Genomic DNA, 26,130 nt, shown 5'->3' on the forward strand with positions numbered 1-26,130 from the left:
TAACAGGATTTATGATCATAGATATTCACAGGATTTGTGATCATAGATATTAACAGGATTTGTGATCATAGATATTAACAGGATTTGTGATCATAGATATTAACAGGATCTGTTGTGCAATTTTATACATGAACTTAAGTCCTATTCGCCACAAATTAATATGTTCTAATACCTCATGTTTCCCTTGTTTTCTCCATTATGTGTCACATTTCATTAGCAAGATGTCTGACTGAGAGGGTAGAATTGTTGTTTACTGAGTTAGAATCTGTTTCATCTACCAACTACCAGAATCTGTTTCATCAACCAAGTTTTTGACTTCAAATTCGTATTTTAGCTTCTTACATTAAGCGGCTTCATGGCTTGTCTGGAGCGATTTCCATAAACAAAACGAAAATTGACATTAACCGTTTAGTATGGAAAATAATTTTTTTCATTTATCCACACAGTAGAAAACGAGAAAACTTATTCAAACATTCTAAGGATTTCCATATTCATAAGCTATTAAAGATAAATACATGCCGATTGTAGTGAGGACATTAAACTTTAAACGGGGACTTGATGTACGCTATTCGTTTACCTGCTCTCCAGCTTATGACAGTATGATCAGCTATCAAGTCCAATGTAAACAAGTTCTTGATGAGCCGTTCCCACCAGTAATCCAATTTACCAAATTTCCACTACTATCGATTACTACGATGTTGTCTCATTGTCTACCTTATCGCTGAGTGGCCCCTAGGCCTTGATAAATGGTAACTACTTTGTAAAAAAAAAATAATAATCTTTCTGATGTTACGAGGGGCTCCTTATAAAATTGAATTGAATGCCTTAATCGACTTTTATCTTCAAAGCTGATATTTCCATTTTTACTCCTGTAAATCACCTGTACGGATATTTTTTTTACACGGTGGTCAACACTTATCAAGGCCCGGAAGCCACTCGGGATAAGGGTTATTGTGTGTTCAGTAAATTAGCATTGGAGATTTGATAAAGTGTCTTACTTAAGGGGGCGGTTCTTCAGGAATTTGTTTATGTTGGACTTGAAGGTTGTAGTCAGGTGGGAAACAGTCAAACGAAACAGAGTTTCACAGGCGTACACTTCTAAGAAAAAAAGCTTTGTTCATGGAATCTACGTTTTGGTTTTAGCACAGATAAAGTGTGTGGAAAATTTTTGGCAGTGATTTCAGCTAGACGGGTGTTTTTTGTAAAAGATTGGCGAGGGGGGGACAGAGATTGGAGCTCAGACGAGCACTTGCCATGGAAGTAACAATAAAACAAAGACAGGCTCGCAACGTCTCTCCTGTGGGAGAGAGGCTACAGGGAAGAGAAAATGGAGTCCCCCACTAAGCCACGAAGCCTATTTTGTACTTTGTCAAGGTGGAATAGACTGTTTTTAGCAGCTCCTGCCCAAATGTGGCAGCAGTACTCCATCCTTGGCGTACTTGATAGAGAATTGCATCAGCAGTGAGATCTTTTGGAGCGGTAGAAGGATACTACCATTTTTTTCAACGACCTTGGCAACTGACTTGATGTACGTGTTCCATTTCAGGTCAGGAGTAAAGGCCAGTCACAAGCTTATCAAAACATGGAACTTCCCCTAGACGAGGGGCATCTATTTCAATTGATGCCAGATGGGGATCAGAGCGTTGATGATATAAAGATAGGAGCTTGGTTTTAGATGCATTACAAGTAACCAGCCACCTCTTCCCCCACTGTGCCACGCGCCCTAGATCAGAGGAGAGAGAATCAGAGAGAACTTTGTCATTTACGGCCTTTGCTGTGTTGCCACAGATGGCCGTGTAATCAGCATAGATGTTAACGAATGATTTATGTATGTGTTTTTGGAGATCATTGATGTAGATCAGGAAGAGAGTTGGGCCCAGGATGGACCTCTGAGGGACTCCGGCATCAACTATTACTCTTATGAGCCTATCAGAGAGAAATGATTTAATGATTGAGACAACATTTCCGGTTATACCGTAGCTGGAAATCTTGTGAAGTAGGCCTTCATGCCATACCTTATCGAAGGTCTTTGATATGTCAAGAGCAATTGCCCTAGAAGGGAAGCCTTTGTCAAGAGATTCACTAATCCCATGAGATATAATCGTTAGCACATCTGCTGTAGATCTGGCAGAAAGGAAACCATATTGCATGTCACTAAGTAGGTTATTTCTGCTGAGGTAGTTGACTTCTTCTCTATTTAATATGGATTCCAGCAACTTAAACATGTCACACAGTAAACTTACTGGTCTGTACTGAGAGGGAGACGACTTATCACCTGAATTCTTAAATACAGGGGATACTAATGAGGGTTTCCAGGGTGTTGGGAAGATTCTTTCATTCAGTAATTACTTTTCATATGTTGAATCAATATTTCAAGTCGTTGTAGAATTAATCGCACAAAGAATTACGTGTTATAAATAACCCTTTTCGATATCATGATAGTTCGATGTCTTTCAGCAATAAACTTTGTATTCATTATATAAATAAATATATATATATAATATTAGAGAATAAATAACAAAAAAACTATACTCCAAAATTCATGATGTTGACCATCATATAATTTATTCCTTTAATTCAGTAGATTTTTACAATTCTTGACAGTATCTGTTTCTTAGCGCAAAATCAAACACTTAGCTATTTTATCAATCAGTGAATCTATTATGCCCTTAACTTATCAGAAGAAATAGAATCAATCAGTCCGCCAAAGGAAATGACATGATTAAAATCCGAAAATTGGGAGAGAAGCTGCATACACCTTTAATATGTTTCCATTACGCCATTTTGAATTTATAATATTATATAGAAAATAACATTTAATGGTTAACAGTTGAAATGCAAAGGTATATTTACCTGATATATTTCTTCAAATTCAAATATTCATTCATCTAATAATCACCACCTATCATACTATATAGATTATTTCAAAATAAATATAATAAAATCAAGGTTATTATCATATACCGTATGTTTATACATGAGTTTTAAATGAATGCACGGTTCTTTTTCGATCATATATTTTGTTTATATTTGTAAGTAATCAAGAGGAGTCAGCCAGTAATGTAAACATCAGCATTAAGACGGCAAGTTGTTTAAACATACAGTTCTTTAACAAATACAATCAACAGGCCACGGGACAGTTCGTTTATACGTGCTAGTTTTTAACGGACTACTAACTTCAGTCGATGTACACAATCGAATACGGCAATCAAACTTCAGGTTTTCATGGGGCACCTTTAATCTTTTTCTTTGTTGCCGCTCCTTTTCGTAGTCCACACCTGAAATATTGACGTTGGAACATATACCTTTCCGAAATCGGTTAGCATGTGAATGAAACACAAGACGCTTTCTCGTAGATCAAATTAGTATTTGCTGATTATATAGGCCGGATTGAGTCGCATAGCCGTATCGTCTCTTTTAAGGGCTACACTTTTCCCACTTGCCTACAACCTGGATGTCTTCAAATCCAACATAAACAAATACCTAATGAACCGCCCCCTTAAGTAAGACACTTTATCAAATCTCCAATACTAACGTAATGTACACGCAATAACCCTTATCCCTGAGTGGCTTCCGAGCCTTGATAAGTGGTGACTAACCTGTAAAAAAAATGTCTGACTTCAGTTTAGAAAACCAATTCCCTGATTATTTTACGGATTAAATTATTGAAAACATCCGTCGTCTTCACTCAGCGTCTCTGATTATTTTTTCCAATCTCCACCCAAACCATACGTGGGTTTTTAATTCTCATTTGATCTCATCCCTAAGATCCGTTCTTAGAACGCAACTGCCTACCTTCCCTAAACGATTCATGTGATCTTGATTTTGGTGGCCGAGGATAAAAAATCCCTTGCATAGGAATAGCATTTATATATGTAGTGTGCTATCACACTCATCTTAGGTTTTAAATGTTTGTAATAGGTATGTTTATCAGTATTTGCTTCACTGACTTAATAGCTGGAAAACAAGCATTTATGCACTTATTTAAACATATAGAACCAAATCTATAAATTATAGAATCGATCTTCTAAACAACCGTTTTGTTTTGTTCTCCTCACCTCAATGGATTTGAGAAGAATACAAAACATGTTTCTCATGCGCCAGAATGTGTTCGACTACGCATGCGTCGCTGTCGAGTCTATTTGTTACTTGAATACTATTTCCATGTTTTTTGGGAATTGATGCCGCCAAGATTAGCGTTCCCCACACAATGCCTGAAATGCCAACAGCCATCATGCACAGAGCATTGTTTAGTTCAAAGATTTTGGATATTTTCCACTTAACATTCCATTAAATTTAATTATGATCACATTAAAACATCTTTATGTGTGACTTTTTTTCTTCTTAGGTAGACAGAAATTTTGAAGCGCATAAACAACAACAAAGAATTATGAATAGATGTGAATGGAAAGAGATAGATAGATAGATAGATAGATTGATATATATCGCATTTTTACGAGTTTAGACAACTCTCAGTTTATCTTCAACCAGCAAAACTTGAAAAAAATAAAATCCTCGGACGTATTTTTTTTTACACAGTGATAACCACTTATCAAGGACGGAAGCCACTCATGGATAAGGGTTATTGCAAGTACATTGCGTTAGTGTGGAGATTTGATGAAGTGTTTACTTAAGGGGGCGGTTCATTAGGAATTTGTTAACGTTGGACTTGAACACATCCAAGTTGTAGTCCGGTGGGAAGCAGGCAGACGGAACAGAGTACCACAGGTGTGCACTTCTAAGAAAGAAGCTTTGTTCATGGAATCCACGTTTTGATTTAGGAACAGATATAGACTGTGGGAAATTTTTCACAGTGGATTCAGCTAGACGGGTGTTTTTCGTGAAAGATTGGCGAGGGGGGACCAGAGATTCGAGTTAAGACGAGCACCTGCCATGGAAATAACGATAAAAAAAGGACAGGCTCGCAACGTCTCTTCTGTGGGAGAGAGGTTGCAGGGTAGAGAAAAGGGCATCCTCCACTAAGCCACGAAGTCTATTTTGTACTCTGTCAAGGCAGTATAGGCTGTTTTTAGCAGTTCCTGCCCAGATATGGCAACAATATTCTATCCTTAGACGTACTGGCTTTTATATAGATGGAGAATTGCATCAGTGGTGAGATATCTTCTGGAGCGGTAGAAGGATCCCACCATCTTTCCAGCGACCTTGGCAACAGACTTGATGTACGTGTTCCATTTCAGATCAGGAGTAAAGGTCAAACCAGAAGTTTGTCAAACCACTGGGCCTCACCCAGACGAGAGCCATCCATCACAATTGATGCCAGATGGGGATCAGAGCGTTGATGATGTAAGGATAGGAGTTTGGTTTTGGATGCATTGAAGGTAACCAGCCACATCTTCCCCTACTGAACCATGCGCTCGAGATCAGAGGAGAGAGAATCAGAGAGAACTTTGTCATTTACAGCCTTTGGTGTGTTGCCGTAGATGGTCGTGTCATCAGCATAGATGTCAACGAATGATTTAAGTATGTGTTTAGGGAGGTCATTGATGTAGATCAGGAAGAGAGTTGGGCCGAGGATTGACCCCTGAGGGACTCCAGCATTTATATTGCAGGCCTCTGAGTTTTGTCCATCTACCACTATTCTTATGAGCCTATCGAGGAGAAATGATTAAATGATTGAGAAAACATTTCTATTTATACCGTAGCTGGAAATCTTGTGAAGTAGACCCTTATGCCATACCTTGTCGAAGGCCTTTGATATGTAAAGAGCAATTGCCCTAGAAAGGAAGCCTTTGTCAAGAGATTCACTAATCCTGTGGGATATAACCGTCAGCACATCTGCGGTAGATCTTGCAGAGCGGAAACCATATTGTGTGTCACTAAGAAGGTTGTTCCTGCTGAGGTGGTTGGCTATTTCTCTATTTAATATGGATTCCAGCAACTTACTCATACCACACAGGAGACTAATTGGTCTGTACTGACTTATAACCCGAATTCTTTAATACAGGGCAAACTGAAGAGGTCTTCCAGGGAGTCGGATAGCACTTCTCCTTAAGGCAGCGCTTAAATAGTTTCGTAAGTATGGGAGCAAGTTCTGGTTGAAGCTTTTTTAACACTATAATTGGGATGCCATCAGGACCAGTTTCTTTACTTGAATCTAGGTTCTTGATAAGCTTGGCGACCTCATGCATGGATATTTGTATGTTACCTATCTTGTTCTGTGTTATAGGAGGAAATATGGGGAGTTGATGGCCTTCGTCGCATAGGGTAGAATTAGCTGCAAAGTTGTTTGCAAATAGTTTGGCCTTGTCTGACGCTGACGAGATGACCTCTGGTCCATTGATAATGGTTGGGATAGAACGCACACTTCTGTTCAGGATCCTATTTTTTATTTGCCAAAACTGGTGGGAACCAAGCCGCTGATCAGCTACCTTGGATTTAACAGACTGGGCATATAGCTCTCTTGCATTTTTTATTACTCTTTTACAGTGGTTGCTGGCAGTCCTGAAAGCAGCTTTAGTCTCAGTGCATCTATTACGTTGGTAGCTATGGAAAAAGTGATTTCTGTGCGCGATAGCAGCAGCATATTCTGGGGAGAACCATGGCTGGCTGTTAGGTTTTTGTTGGAATTTTTTAGATGGTATGAATTGGTCTATGCCTACAATTAACCATTCGGTCAGATCTGATACTATAGAGGACACTTCCTTTTTAAAAAATGGAGTGCAGAGGTAAATCAGATATGAATGTACGGAAGCTATCCCAGTCAGCCATAGAGTATCGGTATACAGTACGGTGGAGGGGTACGTCTGGGGACTTCTTACATTTCGTTTTCATCTTAACGGCTACATTCCATAATAACATGTATCATATTTCCCCATGGTACGACTGGTTCCTCTGGGGGAAGTCTCGAAATAAAGACGAAACGTTGATGAACACATAATACGGTTTGTTCCTTTTATTATCTCTATATACATATATATACTTAATTTAACATTTACTTATGTATGTTCTCCAATATGTATAGTACATATATATATATATATAGTTTCGAATTTCCAAACATCGCTATATATATATATATATATATATATATATATATATATATATAAATGCGTAAATGAAAAGGTTAAACATATAAAACAGTTTAAACACCCTAGAAAAACCAATCCTCTTTTGAAAAATTCAGAAATACTTCAAGAAAAGTTTGTAATAGTTCCGATTGATAAAGCGGCAAACAATATAGCTTTTATATGTAAAAATATTATATACAACGTTTATTGATAGAAGTAGGACTTATAGGAAACGTTTCGGATACTTATAAAGTAAGTAATAGTAATTTAGATAGCATTATTTTGAATAATAGTATTATTAGTGAAAAAGTAGGATTAAAGTTAGAAGACAAACACAAAAATCATCCATGTATGTATTGGATAACTAAAATGCATAAAAATCCAGTTGGTGCTTGATTTATTGTAGGTTCAAAGACGTGAATCACTAAACCTTTAAGTAAAGCTATATCTAAAATATTTAAATTAATTATAAATGAAATAAATAATTTTTACCTGAAAAGTAAATTCTCTAGTAATATAAATCTATTTTGGGTAGTAAATAATTCCCAACCAGTGAAAGAAAAATTAGATAAAATAAATTCCAGAATAAAAGCAAAATCTATCGCTACTTATGATTTTAGTACGCTATATACTAAAATTCCGCACGAAAAACTTATAAAAAAATTAAATGATACTGTAGATTTGGCTTTTGAAGGTGGAAAAGGTAAATATATAGACTTCTCAAACTCTAAATCTTTCTGGTGGAAAAATAAAATATCAAAACTAGTGTTTCTAAAGGTATTTTAAAAATACTTGTAAGTCATCTTATTAAAGAATGCTATTTTCAAATAGGAAATAAAATATTACTCCAAACGATAGGTATCCCAATGGCATTGGATCCTGCACCATTTTGGGCACATTTATATTTGCATAGACTCGAGTATATATATATATATGTCATCACTATTAAAAACAGATATATCTAAAACATATAACTTTCATGGATGTAGGAGATTCATAGATGACCTTATATGTATAAACGATAATGATGAATTCGAAAAAAATAAACATCTTATATATCCAAACGAATTAAAATTGAATTGTGAACATAGAGGACAACAGGCTACATTTCTGGATTTCGATATAAAAATTGAGGATGGGATTTTTCTTTATAAAATATTTGATAAAAGAAACACTTTCCCCTTTAAAATAGTACGTATGCCCCATAAAGATAGCACCTGCCCTGTTTTTATGTTTTATGGAACCATTATGTCAGAGTTTTTGAGAATAGCTCGCGTTACTTTAAAACTAACAGACTTTATACCACCAGTTTCTAGTTTAGTAATAAGGATGATAAAACAAGGTGGGAATAAAAATAAAATATTTAAACAGTTAAATAAAGCATTTGTTCGTTATCCTGATGCTTTTGAATCGTTTAAGATAAACCAGACTATATTAATAAAGGAAATCCAAAACTATATTAGCAATGTATAAAATGTATTTATAATTACATATAATAAATTTATATTAAAAAAAAAATAAATAAATAATGTATATATGTAAAAATATTTTTAACCTTTATATATCTAATTTTAAATAAGAATGTAAATATACTTTATACTAATCATAGTGAGGGTGATAAATAGTTAAATGGATTAATCCTAATCTTATAAATACAAGACTGATAAATTAAAAAATTAAAAAATGTATCCATTTTAAATGTGGAAATTGATGAATCGCACAGGTAAGAAATTAATTTTTATAGTATGAAAAGGTTAGTCATTGCAAGTAAGAATAGGAAATTGGATCAAATGTTTGTAACATGTCTTCTTCCTAAGATTAAGGGTGGTGGTGTTTGATCAACACTGCTGGGGAGCCATGATGTAATATACTGTTTTGTTTTTAAATTCCCGAAACAGTGTTTCATGGTAAACAACTGATGATCTCTTGAAAAATAAATCATTTGTATTATAGTAAATTCGAGAGCGAGTTGATGCAGTGATTGCAGGTGATTAAGTGACTTACTGACTAGATGGTTTTCTAACGAATGATAACAAATATTTTTTGGCATAGATTTAAAGGTTAAAAACTTCAAAGACTATATATATATAATAATTTATAAATAGATATGGCGATTAAGCTACACTGAATATTCCGTGTTTCATCCACTCTAGGATTCTTCAGGCTTATGCGCATAAGCCTGAAGAATCCTAGAATGGATGAAACGCGAAATATTCAGTGTAGCTTAATCGCCATTTGAAGTAAATACTTAAAGTTTACGCATAAATTTATACTTTTGTATATTAATTTTATGTAAGTAAATTAATTAGTTATATATATATATATATTATATATATATATATATATATATATATATAGTTTCGAATTTCGAAACATCACTAAAAACATCCCCACACCTAACAATCATAGCTATATTATTAAATTAGTTAAAAAAAAACAGATGAACTGATATGCCGAATGCAATGGCGAGCAAATTTCTTCCTTAAAAATGAAAACATAAACAAAAAAGAATCCTAACGTTTTAAAACCCTTAAAAATGCGAAAACAGTAGACCTTTTGATAAACTTTGAAAATGACCTTTTAAACATAATTAAAAACTTAGAATTCCACAATCAACCTAATAATTACCAACGGAAACTACGCAAAATCGTTAAAAACATAAACAACTCTAATAAAATCTTTGAAAAGCAGATAAAACTAGAAACTTTTATAAAATAGATAAACGAGAATATAACAAACTAATCACAGAAAACATAATAAAAAAACTACAAAAAACTAGATACAAACGAATGCGACTACATAGATATAATAAATACTGAAAGTAAACAAATCACCGATAAATTAAAAATTAGCAATAAAGTTGGCAAATTGAAACCTAGAGAGGCATATATTCTGCTCAAAGACCACAAATGTGACCTCAATAATAACCACAGCACCCGTTTAATAAACCCAACTAAACAAGAAATAGGTAAAATTAGCAAAGCAATACTTTCTAGAGTAAACAAACAAATCAAACAAGATATAGAATTAAACCGGTGGGCAAATACTGCCGAAGCAATCACTTGGTTTAAAAATGTAGAAAACAAAAATAAATGTACTTTATACAGTTCGACATCATAGATCTATCCCTCTATATCGGAAGAACTTTTCAACATTGCGCTAGAATTTGCCGAGACATACACTGATATATCATCGGAAGAAATCCACATTATTAAAAAAATGTAGAAAATCAGTTCTAGTAAATAACAATAAACAATGGATAAAAACTTAAATGACAAATTCGTTTGATTTGGCGATCTGTGCCATGGATTCTGCACAGGCATCAGATCTTGTGGTATTATTCATTCTATATCCCCTCACAAGCATATTTGATACTACGGATATCGGTATATATGGAGATGATGGACTAGGTATAATAAAAGACTCCAACAAAGTCAAGGGCGATAACTTTAAGAAAAGCGTGCACAAGGGAGTGAAAAAACTCGGCCTACAAGTAGACGTATTAGCTAACATAAAAATAGCAAACATCCTCGACGTAACGTTAAATTTAGATAAAAACACATATGCACCCTACTTAAAAGATAGTGCTAAACCAATATACGTAAACCCTAAGTCCACCCACCCACGATCAATTATAAAACAGATTCCTAACTCAATCGCAAGTAGACTCAGCAACAAATCAAGCGATGAAAATATATTTAATAGGTCAATCAATATTTATGAAACAACCCTAAAATATATTGGATACAAAAATATTGTTACCAGATATAAGCAACAAAACACCAATAACAATAATAAAATTAAAAATAGAAGAAAAAGAAATATAATCTTGTACAGGGCGCCATACAATCAAATGTTAAAAACAAAACTTGGCAAGAAAATTCTAGATCTTATCGAAAAGTACTTCCCCGCTACCAATACTTTACACAAAATTTTCAATAAAAATAACTTAAAGTTATCCTACAGCTGCTGCGAAAATTTTTAGGCGATAATTAAAGCACCTAATAACAAAATATCAAATGAAAGCAATGAAAACAACAACAAAATAAACAATAAAAAGTAGACACTACGACAAAAATAAAACTAAAACACAGGACACATATGTTACTAGTAGAAATAATAATAATAATAATAATAATAATAATAATAATAATAATAATAATAATAATAATAATACTAAACCAACTCCGGACTACGACAACCATACTAGAAATGAAAACAAAAATACTAATAACGAACAAGATAAATGCAACTGCAGATACCGCACACTTTGCCCGCTTCAAAATAAATATCTAACCAAAAGTATAGTTTACCAGGCCACGATATTTGCGAAAACCTGAATAACAAGAAATATTACGAAGGTATGACTTCCTTAGATTTCAAAACCCGATACTATGACCACAAAGCTACATTCAAAAATAAAAAAATAAAACACCGAATGAAAACAACTGTAGCAAACAAACACTGGGGACTCAAAGAAAGCGGACGTTCGCCGGTAGTCGAATGGAAAATAGTAAGACAAGAAAAATCACGTAGAGACCTAGATGATCCATGTAGATTATGCTTTCATAAAATATTTCCGATCATATACTGTAAATAACCCAACATCTATTAAACTGTAGGAGAGAAATAGCGAACAACTGTTTTCACAGGATAAACTTTACTTTATATTAGCGATACAAAATAATTTTAAAACTAACAATAACAATAGAAAATAAAAATAAAATAAACATGCATATACATAAAATATCATATATGTATATATGTATTCATACATATATATATGTATATATAGGTACGTATATATATATATATATGTTTTTTTTTTCTCTCCAGAACAGAAAGAGAACTAAACTTCTCCTCTTTCGCATGTGATATGACCGTTTTCCTGTACATCCTCGCCTAGAAATCCTGATGATGTCCCTTGAAATGGGGACGAAACGTTGATTTAATTTTGTTTTTACTCTTTTAGGTTTTTCCTTTTTATTCACATATATATATAAACTAACATAAAAAAATTAACCTAGGTTTAAAATAGGTCAGAACGCTCCCTACTAAAATAGCAAAGGAAGGGGTGAACCGTAGGTCACCTGGGCCTTTACCCTATAAGTGCCTGCTCATTAGCTGATTAGGAAGAGTCCTGTAGAAAATAAAAAGCTGATTGGCAAAAAAAACTCAATAGAAGTATCGTATATAAAAACGCGAGACAAACAAAAAATCATCGCATAAGCCTGATGAATCCTAGCGTGGATGAAACGATAATCGCCAACCATATATATTTTATAACTTACTATATACATATATATATGCGTGTGTTTGTTTGTTTGTGTGTGTGTGTGTGTGTGTGTGTGTGCATATATATATGGAAGTACATACATTAATAATTCTTACGTTATTTGGTAGTGTTTAATTGATATTTTTCGTGGTGTTCTTTTGCTTTCTATGTTCAGGCAACCAAACACGCATATGCATATAAGTATGTTTGTGAATATTTAAAAAAAAAATGAATATAATTAACGTTTTTCAGGCATTTCCTTGCAAAGATCGATCTTTCTATCGTTATTTTCTTTGCATTCCTTCTTTGCAAGAGTGTATATTTCGCACGCGTAGTGTTCCCCCTCTTCCCTCATAGCCAACCACTCTGTTTCCCCTCCCATCTCCCACACATTCTTTTTCAATATTTTTCGTTTAAAATGACAAGCGTAATGTGTCAAATTAATCTGTTCATCATTTTTTTCTAAAATGATTACTAAAATATATACATCATTTTTTTTCCTTTCGAAAATGATGTTGTCCTGCATGCCTTCTTAAATTGGTTTTGTAGCGTATATACACATTAATTGAAAACATAAAAAATATAACTACTTAGTAAAGTATTATCTACGTTCTCTAGATGGTCATACATAACGTTTCCCTCCCTCTCTCCCTCTTTCATATATCTATTATTATATTATTTTGCTAAAGCAATTTATACCAAGAAAACGCAACTTATATCGACACAAAGCAACTCGAGGATATGATTTAATGAGTGTCAAGTTGATGATGTGATGATTAGTAATGCCAGTAGAGCTTGGACATTATTAGCTTATTTGACAGGGCGCTCCAGAGGAATTTGTTTACATTGAACTTGGAAACGATTATGTTGTAGTTAGCTGGCAAGCAGTTCCGCAGTATTTTACTTCACAGACAGATAGTTCTTAGAAATATTTAATTTTGCGCATGTACAAAAGTAATAGCAGGAGTAATGTTTTACTCGACTTATTTTAACAAGGTCAACTGATTTGTTTTAAATTTTGAACCCTTAGCAGAAATTCTTGACGGCTAAAATCAAAATAAAAATGCGCGACAGGTCTATATATTAAATTTCAACTCAGACCAAATATGCAGTTATGATATTTGTAGAAACTTTTCGCGCACACACAAACTAATCTCACACACAATATATATATCCATGTTCTAGAACATTTCCATCTTAAATTCTACGAAATTATGCAGAATGTAGAAGTTATGCATAGATATTGAAATGAAATCAATAATCGAATAAGGAACTATAAAAACTGAATAATAATTATTTAACGCGCGTTTTTCAAAGGATTATACAAATTAGTTAATATTCATGTAGTTGCTCGCATATCCTTGACTGAGTACATTAGGAAGTTTATTTTTATAATTTTTAAATAGAAAATGTAAGTTTTGATAGCAATGTCAGTGAGAAAAAATATATGCCTATACTAGCAGAAGTACCCGTCGTTGACTGGGTTCAAAACGAGCCTTTTAAAACTGATTCTGATTTATAATAGTATGAACAGTTATGAAAAACGTGTATGCGTGTAAAAAATTAACTTCAAATTTGGAGGTATAAGAACCGAAGCAAAATATGATGAAACGCAAAGTAAAATCTTGCAGAAATATATATTTTTTATACTAACTTTCTTGTCCTTCGTAAGAGTGGTCCAAAAAATCATGTTTTAAGAAAAGCAGAAGAAAACCGAGATCTATTATCCACATTTATTGACCCATTTCAATTTGCTAATTGCAAAGAGAACGTAAAACCATATAAAACAATATAATATTAAACATGACAGAAGAAACTTGAAAGTAGTGAAATTAGATGAAATGAGAGTTCCTTTTACTGTGGGGAATTGCTCCCACTTATGGAGAATTCCTATTTCTCAATTTTAGCAATAAATTTCAATAACCAAAATTAAGAATTCAGATATAAATGCTTTTAACTAGAAATTATCAAGCTGTAACATATATAACTATAGAATTGCATAGAATATTGTAACACTATAACCAAATCAAAACGGATGTTGAAGACACACCAAAATCTGAACAATGACTCACATATGTATTTAGTTAGTTAAGACGAGGGAACCACAAAACACGCCGAAATGCTTCATTAGTGCTGATATATCGAGTAACTTCATGCCTAATATTTTTTTTCGAAGGAAAACATGGAGGCATCAGATCCCTTATTTATGTATTTGCAAACGTATCTAATAGATTTCATAGAATTTACAAAATTAAACATTGATTCGATTAGCATTGAATGTTTTTGGAAGTAAGGAAGAGTAAAGTACAATCTATCTATTGTTGACCTCATGTGTTCCAACCATCTTCAGGGAATCTTCTTCTATAAGAGAGATAACCATCCTAACTGTTGTGGTTGCAAGGTTGAACAATAATTAGTAAGGAAATACAATGAAGACGCAAACAACAAGATAACGCAATAATAAGTGTATTAAAGAAAAGGTATATTTACAATATGTACAAATGACGGTGTCGAGTCATAGAGTCTTGGTGGGAGGACATGTACGCTCTTCGGCGTCACTTCCGGTGGCATTTGAGTAAGACACACGAATGGCCAACCTAGGTTTGCCATTTATAGTGTTATGTTATTCGCATATGCAAATAAGTGGTTGCCACCACAACACCCCCCTCCCAAGATTTGAAGTCACACAGATTTCAATATCTTTTTCTTTTTGGGTTTACCATTAATGGTTCATTCACTTTTCTTTTCCTACCTGATCTTCGGGGTTCAGGTGCATTTTGAGGCGGTTCCAAATTAAAAGATTCGTATATGATATCTATGGTGTCGTATCATCATCATCTTGGATATGACGTTTTTTTATCTGATTTAGGTGCCTTTTATGTATATTCTGTGGACCTTTAATCATGTATGTACAATCACCAATGCGTTTATCCACTACTCCACATTCCCAGTAAGATGTGTCATTTCTGTAGCACTTAAAATATACTCGATCTCCCGAGTTATATTTCTTTCTTCTCGTGTGTGTAGTTTCGGATAATTGCCTGCCTTGGCAATAGTTTGTCAAACGCTGATTTTACCTTTCTGGCAAACATTAGATCAGCTGGTAATATGTTTGATGGTGTACTAGGATGTGGTGTAATCCTATATACTTGCAAGAATTGTTGCAAAGCTTTTTCTGTTGGTTTTCCAATGGATTTCTTTAACGCTCGTTTTAGCGTGTCCACGAACCTTTCCGCGAGGCCGTTCGACTTTGGATGATACGGCGGAGTCGTGATGTGCTTCACTCGGAACGTGTCGCAAAATTCCTTAAACTCTGTGGATGTGAACTGCGTTCCGTTGTCAGTGACCAGTGTGTCTGGTACACCGAATCTTGCAAACAACTCGTGTAGGAACCCTATTGAGTTGTTCGTTGTTGGATTCCTGCAACGCATTACCTCCGGCCATTTTGTGAAACTATCGACTACAATTAAATAATAGTTTTCACCTACTGGACCAGCGAAGTCCATGTGGATTCTCGACCATGGTTGGTCGGTTTTCGGCCAAGGTTTGTGTACTATAGGTGGAGATTTTGCCGCTAACTGGCATCCTTTACATTTAACAATTGTTGTCGCTATGTCAGTGTCCATGTTACGCCAGTACACGTAGCTTCTCATTAACAACTTTATTCGATTTATCCCCGGATGTCCTGTGTGGAAATCTCTTAACATCCTATTCTGCAATGTTTTGGGTAGTACCACTCTCTCGCTGTACAGTAACACATCGTCACATATGGAGAAAACTTCCTGCACCTTTGTGTCCGTTATAATTTTCTCTTTTATGTCCTTTATATATTCGTCTTTCTCGGCTTCCCTTTTAATGTCCGACAAAGTTACGGGTAGTTCCTTAATGATGTTTGCTACCATATTTTTTACTTCAACATTTGTCCGAATTGCTGCAATGACTGATTCTTACAGATTGTGTTTCTGTGGCATCAGTCTTGACAGTCCATCCGCATGGCAAATCTTTTTTGATGCTAGATGTTGTAGCTGGAAATCGTAATTAAGTAGTATTGTACCCCAGCGCAGCAATCTATTTGCGGTGTATACCGGCAATCCTTTTTTTGATCAATAGATCGTGACTAACGGCTTATGGTCGGTTTCAAGTATGAATTGTCTACCATATAAATATCGGTGAAATTTAGTCACGGCAAAGATTATGCTCAACGCTTCTTTTTCGATTTGTGAATATGCCCTTTCAGCTGGTATCAGCGTTCTCGAAGCGTGCGCTATTGGTTTTCTAGACCCATCCGGCATAATATGTTGAATGCATGCTCCTAAGCCGTAGGAGCTAGCGTCACTAGCGACGACTATTTTTAAGTTTGTGTCAAAGTGCGTTAAGAATAATTCGGATGTTAGTGCGCTCTTTATTTTGTCAAAAGCGGTTTGACATTCTTGCGTCCAGTTCCACGGTGTATCCTTTTTAAGCAGATTATTTAAGGGGCTCGCAAGTTATGCATTCCTTCAATAAAAGATTGGTAATAATTTGCGAGTCCCAAGAAACTCTGCAAGGTTGTTACATTATCGGGTGCTGGCATATTTTTTATTGCCGCAGATCTGTCTGGGTCTGGACGTCGTCCATGTTTGTTTATTATGTGTCCAAGATACTTAATCTCGCTCATACAAAAGTCACATTTACTTTCTTTTACTTTAAAGCCGAATTCTTGTATTCGAGTAAATACTTGTTTCAAATGTTCCTTATGTTCTTCTAGGGATTTGCTCCTGACAACAATGTCGTCCAGGTATGCACATGCGCACTCAATACCACTTAGCATGGTGTCCATCGCTTGCTGAAAGATGGCAGGCGCTACTTTGATGCCAAAAGGCAATCGGTTGTATTTGTATAATCCCTTATGCGTATTGATGCATAGTATTTTTGAGCAATTCTCCTCGACCGGTATTTGCAAATACGCGTCGCTCAAGTCTATCTTGGAGAAGATATTACCCCCATTCAACTTCGTGAATATTTCCTCTGGGCTTGGTAGGGGGTAATGGGGATCTTTTAATAGGGAGTTGACCCCGGTCGAAAAGTCTGCGCACACTCTAACTTTGTCATTCTTTTTCTTTACGTATACGGTGGGGGCTGCCCACTTTCTGTGTTCTATTTTTGATAGAATTCCCGTCTGTTCCAATCTATTTAATTCTTTATCAATCTTTTCCAACCCAGCGAACGGAACATTTCGCTTTTTTCTAAAAATTGGGCTGGCGTTTTCTTTAATTTCAAACGAGGCCTTGAATTTATTGCAGCGACCTAAGTTAGTCGTGAATGCTTCAGGAAATAATTCTTTTAAATCGTCTTTTATATTTACTGTTGTTGGAGAAGAACATTCTAATTTTTTACAGCATGTATTGATTGGCTTATCCCATAGTCCGAATTTCTCAATTAAATATATTCCAAACAGATTTTCACTATTTTTTAGTACGAATATTTTTAATTTCTTCGAAATTCCTTTCAATTTTATCGGGAGGACAACTTCTCCTTCAAATTTTATACCACCACCAGTTACCGTCCGGGCTGCTTTACTAGTTTTTATAATGGCCGGTTTTCCCAACTATTTCCACGTATTCAGGTTTATTATAGAAACATCGGAGCCGGAGTCGAGTTGTAACTTTATTGATGTTTTAAATATTTCCACTGTTACGTATTTTCGCCGATCTTTGTCTAATTTTGTATTTGATTTTGTTTGCTGTACTCTCTTTCTGGTGTAATCTTTATATCTGCAGCAATCGCTTTTGTGTCCCACCTTCTTACAAATGTAGCATTTTTTCTTCTTATAAGTACAATCTGATTCCCAATGCTTTTCTGCACATCTCTTACAGTTATATCTAGGAAGAGGCTTGTTATATTGTGTACTATATTTATGGTTATTATCTTTGGAATATCCCGTTCCATTGCTTTTCTTTGTAAAGTTCTTGGTTGGTGCGTATGGTTTTCTAACTTTTCTTACATATGCCACTTCCGGATTCTTCTATATTTTTTAAATCCTTTTTTAGTGTAATGGCCCTTTCACAGTCCTCTGCTAGTTTCTGGAGGGTTAAATCTTGTTCAGATTCCAGCTTAGACAACACTCGTCTGCGTATTTCTGCATTTTTCGTGGAAACTAACCCTTGAGCGAAGATTAGACATTTTAAATCTTCTACCGTTAGTTCTGCAAGCTTAAAATTATCGCAGTTTTTATTGACAACTGCTGCGTATGTCAAATAATTTTGGTTGTCCATCTTTCTTAGATTCATGCACAGCCATCTTTTATGAAAAGGAGATATATTTGGATTAAATAATTCTTTTAGTAATTTTACAGCTTCCATGAACTCTAATTCCGCAGTTTTTTTAGGTAATATGTAATCTACGAATTTGCTGTGTTCTGATGTACCCAATTTTCTGAGTAAGAGGCTCACTTTCTGACTATTTGGCCAATTTTTACAGTCCAGTTGAAAAACATCCTCGTATCTTGTGTAGTATGCTTCAAAATTCTTCTCTTCGTCAGGCACATAATGAAATGTGTCCATGCTATTAAAAATAGTTGTATTGGAGAAATTAACACTATCGACATTTTCTCGATTACTCTTTAGTAGTTCCAGTGTTTTAGCAAAACGTTTCTCTTGTATTTCTTCATATTCCAATTGTAGTTTCTTATGCCTTTCTTCCTGTTCCAATTGCAGTTTTTTCTGCTTTAATTGCGCCATTTTCTGCTTTTTTTCTGGTTCCTGCTGCCATTTCAATAATCTGTCCTCTCTCTTTTCCTCGCGGTCAGCCTGTGCCTGTATTTGTGTTTGCAAAAGCTCGTTTTGTGTACCTTGTCTGCGTTCATCCCGCTCAGCCTGTGCTTGTAAAAATTGCATGAACATTTTTGATAAGTCTTCCATGTTTTTTTTTTTTTTTTTTTTTTTTTAGTGTGTAGTTAAAAAAATATTGTACCATGTACCATATACACCGGTTTGGGTTACAACAAAAAAACAAATTGCTGTAAGCTCCTGTTTTCAATAATAATATCGCTGCTTGCAATAATATATTCTTTTTGCGAGTCACGCTGCAAAAAAAAATAAAACAGGTTTATCTGGAATCACGAAATGGAATTGACTTTCCGTTTTTAGGCACTTACTAATAAGTAACTCTCTCCACAAAATAAAATTTTGGGTTTTTTTTGGTTTTTTTTTAATCGAGTCACAATTGAATAAATGTATGCAGTACATTTAGTTCTTTGAGTTTTTTTTCTCTAGTATTTTAGTAATTAAAATACCTCTTAAATTGAGATTACCTTTTTTTTCCGTGACGTTTTACTGTATTATCCGTTATTCAGTGGCAACTTCAAGAAAAAAAAATCCTTTCCTTGAATTTTAGTTTTAGCTGTGGTATTTCCTTTTAGTACCGACGTCAACCAAAACATTAATTAAAAAGTCCTTTAGTTGTTGTTTTGTTTACGGAGAACAGTAATTAGAATCCACTGGTGAACTTTTTTCGTAGGTTACTTCCTTGCTTTTCGTAATACGGTCTGACCTGTCGTTTTTGCGACAGAACAAAGTTCGCTTTTCGTTTGCAAGTTGGTCCTTTAGTAAGATTTGTCGTGTAGCGACAAACAAAAATTCACTTTTACATTCGTTTGCAAGTCGGATTCCCAGAAAACAGCGTAAATTGTCGCTTTTGCCACGTTAGAGGTTTTTTTTTCACTTGAGTTGAAACTTCTCTTTAGCGTAAAATCCGTTTGCTCGTCAACACTTTGCATTCCTTAAAAAAAATGGTCAACCTTTGCGTTGTACTTTTTTTTTTTTTAAATAGTTCTTCGTCAAACTGTTATATTTGACGCTTCATATCTCGTCGCCAACTGTTGTGGTTGCAAGGTTGAACAATAATTAGTAAGGAAATACAATGAAGACGCAAACAACAAGATAACGCAATAATAAGTGTATTAAAGAAAAGGTATATTTACAATATGTACAAATGACGGTGTCGAGTCATAGAGTCTTGGTGGGAGGACATGTACGCTCTTCGGCGTCACTTCCGGTGGCATTTGAGTAAGACACACCAAGGCCAACCTAGGCTTGCCATTTATAGTGTTATTTTATTCGCATATGCAAATAACACAACACTAACTAAACTAAGTTTCAAGTATAAAATGTATAGGGTATTTTTTTACATTGGCCATCAACCGTGCTAGATGAATTGATATTGACATTACCGTAGGCCCATGCACCATGTGACTTTTTACTATTTCAAGTAAAGTTGGATCAGTTTGTATATCAGTTAATTCAACTGATTGAAGGTAATCAATTTGATTATAGTTGATTTTTCTGGTAAGTCACAATAATATATGCACATGAGGCAAGCATCTCTTTTGCCATTCGTTTACATGTAGCATCGTATTAATCCAACGATTTCTTATTTGTTTTTCTACAAGCGAAACCTCCTTGTCGCTTTGTATATGTTTGTTCAGGAAGAAGTTCATTTGAATTTAATTCTACCTTGGATTTGAACTGAATGTGATAAAAAGCTCTGGTTTTGCATAATTTCTGATATGTCATTGCATCTTGAGTCCTTCCATGCATACATCATAGACTACCTATTAAGATAGAAGGTAAAAAATGTATATCTAACTTATACCTCTACCTTGCCTATTGTTATTTATATGATCTCTTATATTAATGAAGGAATCTATTTTTAGCCTGTTTTGATGAGATTTGATATATACAAAAGTATTTAAGCTTCAGTCTTTGCCAACATGTCAACTGCAAACTGATGGAAAAGATTCTGACTTCTGTGAAGATAAATGTAAGAATTATATTTGACTTTAAAATGGTGCGTATAAATTCCGTACACGAAACATGTTTTGTGGTATTTCCAAACTATGGAATCCTCCCAAAAGTATTCATCCACGTCATATACAAATAGTAGGGGATATTAAAGGCTGTCATATGGTATGTGAGTTTCACATACACGTTTGAACATGTTATCTCTTGAGTTAAAAATTATGTCTCAATTACCAACATTTTCATCAGCCATAAAAGATAGCACTTCGTTACAGGTTTGTAAATTGAATGGCCTAACATGCTCATTAGTTGGTTTTTTTTCTATCTGCATTAATAACTAGTCGAAATCTTGTTGAACTTTTCTCAATGGCTGCTGTAACGTTAAAAGGTGTTTATCATAAAACATAATTCTAACGGGATTGATTCCATTAAAGATATTTGTAATAACAAAACCAAAAATACGCACGCACTTATTAAAAATGGTTTAGTCAAGCTAGTCATGAAAGGACTATAGCCAACACTTTTTGTATGTATAAGTTATTTTTAATTCAAAAGCAAATTTTAATTCGATCAAGCATAATATAAAAGTACTTTCGAAAAAAAATTAATTTCGTGGCATTTTATATTTTCAAGAAATCACTTCAAAATATTTGTAAATAAAATGCTTTTGTAAATAATTCCAAGTGCTGTATTCTTCATGGAAAATTTTTTAAAGTTTTTCGAATGGATAATTAAACACCCAGTATCTGCTCTGAGAATAACTTATTTTCGATTCTATTTCCATTGCTTCCGACGTAATAGATGTACTGAGACTAAAGCCGCCTTTAGGAACCACTGTAAAGGAGTAATAAAGAACAAGGGAGAGTTGTATGCTTCCTCCGTCAAGTACAAAGTAGCTGAGCAGCAGCTTGGTTTCCACCAATTTTGGCAAATAACAACCAGGGCCTGAATAGAGGTGTGTGCTCTATCCTAACCACCATCAACGGACTTGAAGTAATCTCGTCTGAATAGAACAAAGCCAAACTTTTGTAAAAAAAAACCTTTGCAGCTCATTCTACTCTATACGATCAGAGCCGCCCCCTCCGTATTTCATCCTGTATTTGAAAACATGCTTTGCGAAATTCAAAAACATTTACGTCATATTGCCAAGCTTATCAAAATCTCAATTACAGTAAAACAAATGGCCCTGACGGCATTCCAATTATAGTGATTAAAATGCTTGAATCAGAACTAGCTCCCATACTTACAAAGATGTTTAAGCGTTGTCTTAAGGAGAATTACTTCTCAACACCATAGAAATTCTCATTAGTTTGTCCCGTAGTTAGAAATCCAAGTGATCGATCATCTCTCTCTTAATACAGACAAATAAGTAATTTGCGCGACATAAGTAAGTTACTGGAATATGTGTTAAATAGAGAAATCGTCAATCACCTCAGCAAGAATAAGCTACTCAGTAACATTCAATATGGTTTCCGTTCTGCTAGATCTACAGCAGATGTGCTATCAGTAATATCTCATAGGATCAATTAATATATCGACGGAGGCTTCCTTTCTAGAGCAGTTTCCCTTGACATATAAAAGGCCTCTGATAAGGTATGGCATAAATGTTTACTTCACAAGATCTCCAGCTACGGTATAGCGGGAGATGTCTTTTCAATTAATAAACCATCTCTCTTTCTGATAGGTTCATAGAAAGTTATGGTTGATAGGCAGAAATCAGAAGTTCACAGTATACATGCTAGAGTCACTCAGGGGTTCACACTGACCCCAACTCTCTTCTTGATCTACATTACTGATCTCCCAATCACATTCCAAGATCATTCATAGGCATTTATGCTATCATCTATGCACACACTTCAAAGGACGTAAACGATTAAGTGTTGCATACTGGTCTTATTAGGGGGTGAATATTATACCGTTGCGGTGTTCATATTGGAGAGAGTCATATATGACGATGACATGTAATATATGATGAGAGAGGGAGAGAAGAGAGAGACATTTGTACATTTTAGAGTTCTTTAAATTCTTTCTCAACATATATTGTAGAGAAAGTTATCAGTTCTTTTATCACGTTAGGGAGCAGTCATTATTTCTTGATAGAGAGGGAGACAAGTTTCTGAAGGATGGGGATTATACACAAAGTTCCTTATTACGATGAATGGACAAAAAGTTCATATAAATGATTCACAATACTTGAGAATGACACAACCCAAGACGCAGTTACAAAATGATGATGCTCCTTTATTTCTTCGACCGGTCAATGATTTCACATCAAGGAATTCAAAGTCACTACATGATTTCAACTTCTTACCCTTCTCTTCCAAAGGGAGATTCAATCCGGATTCGACTCTCCTGTCTGTCAACTCTGTCCGACCCTGTATGTTTGCCTCAATAAAACTAGCCAACTATATTGAGAACTCATCTCTTAGCCATGATGGCATCGCATGGCCCAAAACGTGCAGATCAACATGCTTCACATGTCTTGTTCCCCCATGTCCGAGCATGTGCTCGACTCACATGGTCCTGAACTCACGTGCACTGTTCACACATATCTGAAACCCAAATTCTTCTAATGTATTTTCCAATATGTTTAAATTTGTTATTGTTTGTTTTTCTAACTGACTTTACTTCAATTCAATTTCCGTAAACAGAATTGAATCATCAAATTCTTTTTTCACAATAACATTTCTAAACAATCGAATTTCTTTTTTCAAACAAACGTCTTCAGGAGGCCTCAAGTTTTGACAAGCTTCTGGGCTTGACCATTACTCCTGATCTTAAATGGAACACGTATATCAAATCTGTTGCCAAGGCCGCTGGAAAAATGGTGGGATCTTTCTATCGATCCAGTAGATATCTCACTGCTGATGCAATTCTCTATTTATATAAGAGCCAGGTACGTCCAAGGATGGAATACTGTTGCCACATCTGGGCAGGAGCTGCTAGAAAGGACTTGTCCTGCCTTGATAGAGTTCAAAATAGACTTCGTAGCCTCGTAGGAGATGTCCTTTTCTCTTCCTTGCAACCTCTATCTCACAGAAGAGATGTTGCGAGTTTGTCTCTGATGTATCGTTATTTTCATAGAAAGTGTTCGACTGAGCTTCAATCTATGGTCCCCCCTCGCAAAACTTTCACAAGAAACACTCGTCTAGCTGTAAACACTATCAATAATTCCCCCACTCTTTATCTGTGCCTAAACCTAAACGTAGATTCCATGAACAAAGCTTTTTTATTAGAACTGCACGCCTGTGGAATTGTCTTCCGTTTTCCTGCTTTCCGGCTGACTACAATATGGTTGTCTTCAAGTCTAACGTAAATAAGTTCTTGATGAGCCGTTCCATATAAGTTATCAAATTTAACAAATTTTCATTACTAATGAGTATTATATTGTCCAATTTCTACTGTACACTCTTTAACCCTTATCCTTGAGTGGTCTATTGGCCTTGATAATGTGGTGATACCTATGAAAAAAAAAGAAAAAGTCCAATGTGAACAATTTCTAATTGAATCGTCCCCCTAAGTAATCCAAGTTACAAAATTCCCACTGTTTACTATGCTAAAATCACAATGATTAATGTATACCTATTAACCCTTATCCTTGAGTGGCCTCTGGGCCTTGATAAGTGGTGACACCCATGTAAAAAAAAAAAACATATCTGCTATTTATTTTAAAACTAACAATCGGAATTCTCCTGTACCTTAATTCCAAACCTAGCTTTCCAGGTTCGAATTCTTGTCTATCCTATCTCATTTTTACCTACTTACAAGAACAGGGGACTTGTTCTTGTAACACAAATTCTCTCTGGTTCTCATTTTTGATCTTATTTTCAGTGCAAGTGCTCGTCTGAGCTAAAATCTATGCCCCCCGGCCTGACTTTCACGAAAAACACTCGGTTCTCTGAGACTACTATCAATAATTCCCCCCATTCATTATCTGTGTCTAAACATAAATGTAGATTCCATGAACAAAGCTTCTTTCTTAGAACTGCACGGACGTGGAAATCTGTTCCGCTTCCCTGCTTTCTAACTGGAAACAATATGGTCGTCTTCAAGTTCAATGTGAAAAGTTATTGATTAGCCATCATCAAGTAATCCAATTTACAAATTTCCCCTGCAAATTATTACTACGGCATTTTCCCACTGTACACTTATATATCCTCGAGTGGCCCAAGCTTTGATAAGTGAGAACCTGTTTATAAAAAAATCACAATCTTCATTAATACCTCATAAAATCGACCTTGTGTTTTATATTGGCCTACTCTATCTAACTTATTATTATTTGATTGTTTTATTTATTAAATATTAACAGAATCGCGATCTAAAAAATTTTTTTTTAGTAAAATAAGTCGCATGAAGATATTATCGAAATTAATTTACGTTACTGAAATACGATTTGACCAATATTTAATAATTTATGATAAAAAAATAGGAAAGTTAAACTAACTGTCTTTATGTAACTTTGATACTTAAAAAAAAACAGTTATTTTAAGAGGACTACAAAAATGATATCAAATAGTTTAACCCTTCCTTTTTATCATAAATTATTTAAATATTGGTGAAATCCTATTTTGGTCACCTAAATTGGTTGTAACATTACTCACAAACAACATTTCTTTCTTAAACTATATTTTAGTAAAAAAAATGTAAAAATATTCTTCGAAAGTCAGATAGACCCCATCATTTTATTATACGACACCTGTTCAAACTGAAACTCGCTTATAGCAATATTCCTATGAGAATGTATATTCTAAAAAAGCCCTTGTTATACTTTGTAATATATTCCCATACTATGGAAGGTAGGCAAGAACGCAGACCCCAGAATTTGTTATACCATCTGTGTTTCAACTGAAACATATTTATCAAAGTATATTTACGCGGATAGATATCAAAAGACCTTTTTAAATTTGTGGCATATTTCCATTATGTTGAGGCGAGATACGAACGCAGACCCCCATAATTTTATTATACCATCCCTGTACAAACCTGAACATAGTTATCAAAATATTATAATGTGCATCTCTATCAAAACCCTTGTAATTTTTTTTGTTTT

The 26,130-nt window shown here is 34.7% G+C and overlaps 1 protein-coding gene across 3 annotated transcripts in view; it reads left to right on the forward strand.

Moving 5' to 3' along the window:
• The window catches only part of LOC145288082 (small ribosomal subunit protein eS10B-like), a 367,331-nt gene that overhangs the window by 166,010 nt on the left and 175,191 nt on the right, over positions 1 to 26,130 (forward strand). The gene's annotated exons all lie outside the window — the stretch shown is intronic.

The sequence above is a fragment of the Euprymna scolopes genome, chromosome 11, assembly GCF_053919585.1.
Source record: "Euprymna scolopes isolate OS-2025 chromosome 11, ASM5391958v1, whole genome shotgun sequence".
NCBI classification, from domain to species: Eukaryota; Metazoa; Mollusca; class Cephalopoda; order Sepiida; family Sepiolidae; genus Euprymna; species Euprymna scolopes.